Genomic DNA, 9,648 nt, shown 5'->3' with positions numbered 1-9,648 from the left:
TACATAATGCAATATGTACATAAACAAATACCGAAAACTGAAATGTTTCCTTGGGAAACTTATTTATTTACAAACCTACCCTACTCTAATTCAAAATTGATAGATCAAGTAATGTTGTAATGCCAGACTAACCAATCAAGCAGCTGTGGCAACGACGATGCTAGGGAGTGCTTGAACCAGGACACAATTGGAAATGTTGACAACCATACATGCACACAATGCTTTTGGCTGTGTAAACGACAAATTGGTTTGTCATTCAAACTAAAAAAATATTCCATATATGCAACAAAAGGATCATAGAAACTAGTCCATGTCTGCTACCCTAACTCCTCAAAATATGCTTCCAGCTACAAACTGTCAATGCAAACATCCATGGGCAGCCCTATTGTTTCTTGTTTCGAAGGAGGGAGAGTTTCCAAGAACCTTTTGGGATCTTAGAATTCATATGATTGGATCTGATCATTTAAATACTCAATCCCCTTCTAAAATTTTTCAGCAACTAACTCAAAGAAACCAATTTTACCTTTAGGAGGAAACTTTGGAGATCTCAAACATTGAAGCACGATAATGGAAGGTACCTCATCTATTTCAATATCCACTAACTGATCTCTAACTTCTTTGAAAACTTCACAAAACACAGGGTTTGCCACATACCCTACCATATTATTTTAGTACATGAACGGATTAGTGAGCACTGGAATCTCTAGATTGAGTTGGGGTCGCCAGGTGAATGTTTCAGCCTTCATATGTCTGATCACTATCCACCATTAGCAACCATAACTGCAACTTGAATGATTTTTTCCCAGAGAAGATCTGTCACCTCATCCTCAGCAACGACGCCAATATGTTAGCACTCAGAATGAACCTTAAGGCTGAGAAGAGGCAATTCTGAGGTAACCATAGACCAAGCTTTTGATTTGGCATCTAGCCCTGCCAGACCAGAGAGGGCTCTCCCTTTGTCAACTGAGGGTGGCTGAAATAAATGAATCTTAAGCTAGCTATGGAGTACGGGGATTTGATTGAAAGTTGTGGGTTGAAAACAACAAGAGAAGGGACCGTTGGGCTATGGAGCCGAGGTTGGTTTCTGTCAGTAAACTTGGGGCAAAGTAAGCACAATGATCATCTAGATAAAAAAATGTAAATGAGAGAATAAAAGAGGAGAAAACCAGCTTCCTTGCATGCTTTAATCAAGGGATGGATCTACAGTGGTAGAGTTAGAAGAAAAAGAAACACATGGTTACTCAACAGAGCATCTAACAGAGGATGTATTATGCAAATATAACCACTACATTTAACAACAAAATCATTTGAAAAGGAGCATCGTGCATGGATGGATTCCTAACACTTCCCTTAGATAATGTTGTAACAAGAATTAGCAGGAGAAAACAAAGTATGTAAGTGATTTTACAATGAACACATGCTGGACATTAAACATTGTGATGGATCCCAAATCTAAAGGGATTGTAATGGATCCCAAATCTGATGTGATTACATATTAATTGTGATTTCCTAAACATAGGAATCAAAATAATTAAAATAGAAAAAACAAAAGCACTAAATATTTTTTTATGTGGTCAAATAAAATAAATCAAATTTATAACTAAGGAATTAAATCACATCAAAACAGAACAATAAGCTTACTGCCACAAGTCGAATTGTTGAAGGTGTCATCACTGGAAATCTAGGATTTTTTGAGATGCTGATTGATCATCTTCCACCTGCACCGTATAGATGCCTTGGATTCCTGAAATATTTTCCATTTGTTCCTTGAATGTTTTGAATATTGCCACCTCTCAAAAAACTCAATGCTGTTGATTTCATGGCTAAAATACTTGCCGTTGGTTCCTATAAATATTCGAATAATGCCACATCTAGTTATCATTCTTCATAGCTATCGTTCCCGAAAACTGATGACACTTTGGAAATAGCTTTTTCTTTCTTGGAGACAGCACTTGAAGAAGTCTTGGAAGGAGTAGCCTTAGTTGCAAAGCCAAACTTTAATGCCTTTTTCTGATCCTGCACTGCAAGAGATGTTGCAGCTTTTACTATGCTAGAGGATGGGACAAAATGATAATCCTCTTGTTGTTGTTGTGACCTTTGGGCATCCGCAATCTGAACAAATTTAACCATTTCCCTTTCCATCCCATTTTCTGCAATAGCCTGAATCCAATATTTGAGGATGTTAACTGCGTGTCTACAGATGCCTACTCCAAATTGTCAGTATCTAGATTTTCAATCGGTCTATGATTGATAGGCAAATGGAAATCTTCACCCAGATCCTCAACAAGAGATGCTTCATATGCCTCTTCACGCTTTCGCTGACGTTTTTCCCGAGCACTCATTCCATTTTGACTATTAGACCACTGGTTCTCCTTTTTGACAAATCAACTTTGCTACACGACTCTTCTCATCAATATCTCCATGTTTTATTTTTGGTTATCCTTCACATGTAGCTGCTAAATGATCAATCTGACCATAAAGGAAGCATTTGTCTTGTTGCCGAGGTGTAAACACAATCTCTCTCAAAATTTAATGGCTTTCACCGTAATGTCTCTTGCACTGTAATTGGTTTCATAGGATGTCTTTGGCAAATTGTAATGGCTCTTGCTCATTGTACTAACTTTCACATCATGGAAACGATTCTCACAGATGATGGGCACATAAGCATTGCCCCAATACCAACTCCATAAGGAAAAATGCCTCTAATCAATATTGAGAAAATGGGTTTCATATACCAAGCTTTCTCTGGAATCTGCCTGGGGATTTTATGGTCTTCACTAGATCCTCAATTGCAGGTTTCATGTAGCCAAAAGCACTAACAAGGACCAATAGCAAAAAAATTCCAAACCATAAAAGGACCAAGGAAAACATACTCCCAAAAGGAACTACACCAGATGATTTCTCACCCTATATTAGTGCATTGATTATATAACAAAAATGAAAAAGGAAATGCCTAGAAATGAGAATGTTGTCTTCAGTGTGTTCTTCCTCCATTCTGTGCCCATAATATATAGACACGACAAAGCATACGCATACCCAACAAACAAAACCATAAACACACAAGCCTCTGGAACTTAAACTTATTTCATGAAATTCCCAGCTAGGTTTCTGAGAACAATCCCATCAGATGCATCAAAGAATGCAAGGACATGAGTGATGAAGTTCCTTCTTATCACCAATCAATGCCTATCAACGCTGGGTGTCCTTCATTTATGTGAACCCAAAGATTGTCCTATGCGCAGCGCCAAAGGGCTACGCGCAACACCCCTAGACTCTCTATATCAGATGATCATTCCAAAAAAAAAAAAATCCTTTGGGAAGATGCCCAAATAGGCTCTAATATTATTTGCTTTCATGGTCACTGTAGACGATTTTTTGCCACTAAAATTCTCCAGCTAGTATGCGCTCAATTCAGGTCGATCACCATCATGTTTTTTGACGAGTACAAGGGCACATCATATATAGATGACCACACATTTCTGAATGGTATTTATCCCACATGCGAGCAGAAAAATAAAACGTAGTTATTTATAATACTTACCACTCACAACATATTTCGACGTGTTGTGCACATTATACACCTCCTTAGATTGGCTTGGCTTGATGTTTGAATTGTGTGTTGTGGCTGCACGGTGCATGGAATTTGGAGCTGAGCTGGGCCTTTGGGTTCTCAATTTTTTAAATAAAATTTGTAATTTTTGATGCAGGGCACATGGAATTTGGAGTTGAGCATGGCCTTCAACAATACTTCCGTGGGACCAATACTCTTATTAGTTTCCATAATCACTTCAATAATTGCCTCCTCTTCTTCTAGATAAGTAAAATATCTCTAAGTACAAAAGCCAAAGCTTCCTCATAATCTGTACCACTTTTGAAAGAAGATGGAGAAAACATTGATTGAGATGCTAGTTTCGATAAGAGCCATTGCATGAAGCTTGAGATAGGGCTAATTGTGGCAAACATTTTTAACATGTGGCTTCTCTTGTCGAACTAGCTTAATGACATGTTTGATTAAAAACTTTCCAAGATTGATTTCCAGTTAGACCACGCTGAAGTGGCGGGATGCAGATACCAAAAGTAGTGATGGCCTACTCCCAATCTCCGTTTCAAATCATGGAGGTTGCTAATAGGATGTATAGCTTCATATGCCACAATCTTCTCCAGTAAAGATGCAGGATCATCCTAGGTAATGCGATGGAGTTCGAGGACAGTTGGACTGAACCATGTTGCTAGTTTTTCCTTTAAATTTGAATCCAAGGATCTCAAAAATGGAATTGTTTCCTCTCCAATAGCTCCATTAAGATATACTCGAAGATCAATCATGAATTTCAAGCCACCAAGATGTGCATTCAATCGCTCAAACACTGTTACATATAATGGCTTTAGAGCATGTTGTAGATTTTTCTCCATCGTATATAAAGCTGACACACACCCTTCCTCATCCAAGTCAGACTGTTGAGCATGATCATAACTCTACAATCTAAGATATTGTTGGATAAGTTCTCAAATGTGAACCTTATTAACACCAAACTAGGTAGCAAGTGCAATGAGGGATTTACGACGATTTTATGATCCATGTGTTTGGTAACACTGTGAAAGTTCAGTGAGAGTCATATCAACAATATTTGTCTTTTTCATGTGAATTTCTCCATGCATTAACTTTTGTGAAGTTTCGAGCATCCTTTAGTTCTACTTTTCTTGCAAACCCATTTCCCAGGAACCAGAGTAAGTGGAGGATTTGTGCTTCTATGGTTTGATGTTTAGACTTGTGTGTTGTGACTGCAGGTGTTATAGACATTTTTGTGCCTTACAGCATGAAGCATGAAATGTCAATAATCTGAGGGATCCAAAGTCCCTAAACATGTTGTTCCTACCCCTAGAGGAACAAGGTCAGCAAACCACAGCACTGAAAATCAGTTCTCCACCTGAAAACACTAAAAAACAAGCTATTTCTGGATCATGTCAGCTGCTCCACTGAGCATCTGCGCTGAATGTCAACTGCTCCACTCTGTACCTGCGCTGAATGTCAAATCTAATGAAGGCTACCTGCGCTGGGCGAGATTGGCCAAGTGGCACAGTCATTCTGCAAGGTGTCAATTGCCCAGGAAGCTTCCAAACTGACACTTGGGTCAAGGAATTTGCCTTGTGATGAGTAAGAGGATCTAGATCTCCAAGTGGAAGCAAGAAACTCCAAGTGGACTCAAGAACTGAAGTATAACTGAAGTGGGAGAGGACACTAGTCAGCTTCATGCCAGCCTCAAGCTGACTCATCCTTTCTCCAAAACTCCTATATATAGAGCTCTCTCATGAGGTCTAGGGAGGCTGGAATTTTGTGCAAGTAAGGAAGTGCTGTTGGTTTGAGTATAGAACTATTGGGTGATTGCTTTGAAGGAGGTGAAGAGGAGATTTCTTTTTGCTGGGAGGTGTTGCTGGATTGGGCCTATTATGGTTGTAACACTCTCAGAACTTTACTTCTTCTATTAATAAAGTATTTGAGGTTCTTCTATATGCATGTATCTCTATGGTGAATTGATGCTTGTATATTTGATTTATTCTAATCCTTGAATCAGTTATGGATGTATGCTTCTTGTAGTTTCGTTTCTTTGTGCTTTTACAGGATCTTTGTGTAGCTGGGCCGGTGAAAGAGCAAGGAGCTAGGAGCAAGCAGCAAAGAGGGAAGATTGGATCAACCATTAGCGGAAGATAACGGTTAGTGGATCCCTTTTCTCTTCTCTCTCTCATCTCATAAAGAAGTAATCTTGAATAGCTTTTCTTTGATTGTTGCTGAGGTACTATCACCCTTAGAGTGGGATAGGGTCATTCCGTATTGGATACTTTTCCCAACAACAAATTGGCGACTCCACTGGGGATCGTATCTTGTTGGTTGTTTGTGTTTTTTCTATTCATTTCATAAACAAAGGGAGTACCGAATCGAACTGTGTTTGAATCTTTCAAATGCAAAGTAGAGGGCAGCTACTCTAGCTCAGTTTCTGGGCAAGTTTATGATTTGAAGATCTGATCCACAAGGACTCTAATAAGCTCTTAGTGATAGCTTTTCATCCTCCTTGTCATCCCTTAGTGTGTCCTTGACTGATAGCTTCTGATTTGAGCAAAAACTATGAATTTTTGAGCAATCTGTGACCCGGAAACCACCAGAAACGAAAGTTTCGTTCTTCAGTGCAGGCTGTACAAAGGCTGTTTGCATTTCAGCGCAGTTCCCGAAGGGGCTACCTGCACTGAAGGTCAAACAGGCAGTGTTCCACCTGCGCTGGATTCAGTCCTGCCTTGTGCTGCTGGGGTCTCCTGCTGTTTCTTGCCCTGTTTTCACTCTTGTTTTTGCTTTTTGTTACCAGTCAGTAGGCCTATCTGAAACCAACTTTCCTTGTCACTATTCCGCCTCAGTTGTATAAAGAAACTGTGTTTGTTCTTTTTGTATTTCTTGTACATTTACAGTTTCCCATAACGAAAGTGAACTAGTCTTGCTGTGGCCTCTTAGATCTAGACCTGTTATAAAGTGTCATATTGATCTCAAGAGTTAGTTTGTTTGCTGTTCATAGCTGATTGAGCTTTTGCTTTCGTCATTTGGTTTGAATTTATATATTTCTAGTGTCGAAACAAGTAAATCTTAAGGTGTCTTTTGATTTTGGACAAGCTTGTTTGCTTTCACTTGAAATTGAATTCAAAATTATACAACAGCTTTCTTTTTGCATTACACCAACATTAAGAAAGAGAAAAGAAATACTTGCATTGTGCATATACATTATGACAGTTTGCATGTTGATTTAGGAAAAAATGCATTAGTGTGTGCTCTATGATCTGTGTGAAAAGGTGTTATCTTTCTTTTCCCTCAGTAGTTAAGGTTTTCAAAGTTGAAAGATTGAAAAGCTTGCTTATCATCTTAGACTGCATTTAGGAGTGTTATCATACATCTCGTGGTGATCCATAAAGGCAAATTGCTAAGCAAGATCAACCTTAAAATAAATTGAATTTACATAACAACGCATTGAAACATAACGCAAACACATAGAGGTCTAAGCTAGAGACGTGTTCTGGCGTCGTTAAACGTGATATCTTAGCGTTGAGTGGTTGGGTGATTCCTCCACGGTGAAGCGATAAGTATCAATACGGACTTGTGCTCCCACGTACCGTCGCGTATATATTGGGAGACCCCTATAGGAATAAAGCCTTTATCCAATAGGAAACCGTGTCGGCCGCCCTACTGATCGCAATGCAGTGAACACAACATTCACGAAGATCGACCACTCGTATCGTAAAACGTATTCTGTGGTTTTGCGAAAAGTTTGGCACACCCTCTGCCTAGAACTCCAGAGCAGTTTCTTTTGGCCTTTTTCAAACTCTATAACTGAAAAAGTCCATCCGAGCATTTGTCACTTCGGGCTCGTTAAAACATCGAAGGAGACTAGAGTCATCTTTAGCTTTTTCTCGACTCTTAAAAAGTGAAAAAGCAAGTTGTGTCTAAGCGTCGTTATAAAATTTATTTTAAACGGAACATAATCACCTCCTATTCCCGCAGTTGATCTTAAGTTGAGAACATGGAACGCCCCAACCAAGGAACTCCACATGATGGAAATCCTAGTCCATTCTCCTCTTGGGGAGAAGTTGGTGCGCCCCACATGGCCACATTGTCGCTTCCAGGACTGACAATTGGCCTGCCTATTTGGCTTTTCTCAACTAATGTAGTTCAGACCACCATGGTTCCTGAACAGTCGAGTCAACAGTCAGATCAGTCTAGAGCTGCCCACCAGCCTTCTACTTCTTATAACTCTTCCTCTAATCCTTCATCTTCGCAAGGTGGGGCTGGCAAAAGCCAAGCTCCCATGGAGAAGAAGGAGAAGAAGAAGAGAGAGAGGAAGAAGAAGGAGCCTAAGGCGACTGGGGGCAATCCAAAGACATCTGACAAAAATCCACACACAGCACAGACCGGGCCTAAATCGCCATGTGTCATATGTAGAGGAGACCACTTTCATAGAGATTGTCCCTGTATTCCCCGGATACTAAGGGACTGGTCCCCTCGGTTGCACAATTCGGGAGCATCGACCTCTGATAGCCATGTTGATTGCTTACCGTCAACCAGCGAAAGTGAAGGTTCAAGACAAAGAGGGGGAGCAAGATCCCCCTGCAGACTATGTGAAGGCGGTCACGCCATCCATCGTTGTCCCTTCTTAGACGAAGCGAAGAGAGTTTTGGAAGATCATCCGGTTTCACCAGTAATACTTCCTCCTGGATACAAAAAACTCGTGCCAAGTCCTTCGTTGGTTGAAAATACAGCTGGCCTGCTCAAGTGGTCAGCTGAAGCGTCAGTCATTGAAAATGAACCTACTGAATCCAGACCAGACGAAAGTCTAAAGGTCGATACGGCAGTTGACCCGGTTCTTCCTTCAGAGGTTTCATCCTCAAATGACACCGTCACTGAAGATTCATCTTCAAATGACACCCTCACTGGAAAGAATAAGGATGACACCATCCAGATTCTTTTCATCAACACAGATTCTGATGAGCATCAGGGCAATGCGCCCATTCCTTTATCGCAGGAAGGAACATCGTCAGGATCGTATCCGGCCGTGTATTCGGTCCCACCACCAAGCAACCTGGTTGTGTCCTTTGATTGGAACCAACTAGGCAGACCCCGGTTACCAGCCAGTATACCATTCAGAATCATAGTCCAAATTTACAGAATGGTAATGGCTGGAACTATCATTGATGAAGGGGCATCTGTGAGTATCCTTTCCTCTATTGCTTGGAAAGCACTGGGTTCCCCAGAGCTTTTGCCTGAGATAAGAAATCTCTCGGGTTTTGATAAAGGAACTAGTCGACCATTAGGGATCCTCCCCAATGTGCCTGTTACATTGAAAGGGAAGACCGTTCAAATGAACGTGATGGTCGTTCAAGGACCCTTGGATTATAACCTACTCCTTGGACGAGACTATATATATTGCATGGGAGCTATAGTCTCCTCACTCTTTAGAGTAATGTGTTTTCCACACGAAGGAAGAATGGTCAAGCTCGTAGACCAACTTTCATTTCCAGGATCACGCATCGCAAATAGTCAAATACCAACCCTCAATGGTCTATTCACCCAAGAAATGTCTCCACCCCCAGTCCTCCTTCCCGATGAGTGCGAGTGATTCGGAAAGATGGGACTGGAACCCAGGGGGCATGCATCCTGGTCTGCTTCGGGCAGAGGAAACCTTGGGTATAAGGTAGAATTTCCGCGAAAGAATATGACTAGTCCGTACCCCGTCCGGAAGAAGGAAGAGGGGTTGTTCTAGAACAGGATTCTTTTGTCAAAGTTATGCGTTTGATGATTTCTAGTCATTCACCTTTGTCTAAACAGGTAGGCAATACCAAAGAAAGAGATTCCTTTGCGGCAGCAAATTGTAACCATCTTTGGGTAAAAGGAAAGCCTCACCCATTAAAACAAATGTTTTGAAGGATAAGTAGGGGCAGCCTCCAAAGAAAGAGATTCCTTTGCTGCAACAAATTGTAACCATCTTTGAGTAACCTAATGATAGACATCGCCGAAGAAAGAGTTTCATTTGCGGCAGCAAATAAAACCATTTTTTGGATAACCTGAAAGAGGCAAGCCTCACCCTTTAAAACAAATGTTTTATCGGATAAGTAGGGGCA

General features: G+C 40.7%; 1 pseudogene; it reads right to left on the bottom strand.

Moving 5' to 3' along the window:
* Positions 1-3,670: 3,670 nt before the first annotated feature.
* LOC149246314 (uncharacterized) lies at positions 3,671-4,680 on the bottom strand (annotated as a pseudogene).
* Positions 4,681-9,648: the final 4,968 nt, after the last annotated feature.

Source organism: Pinus tabuliformis, chromosome 7 (assembly GCF_031772625.1).
Source record: "Pinus tabuliformis cultivar Carrire ecotype Pingquan chromosome 7, CPIR1, whole genome shotgun sequence".
Classification (NCBI taxonomy): domain Eukaryota; kingdom Viridiplantae; phylum Streptophyta; class Pinopsida; order Pinales; family Pinaceae; genus Pinus; species Pinus tabuliformis.
This window is presented reverse-complemented; position numbering and strand designations above follow the sequence as displayed.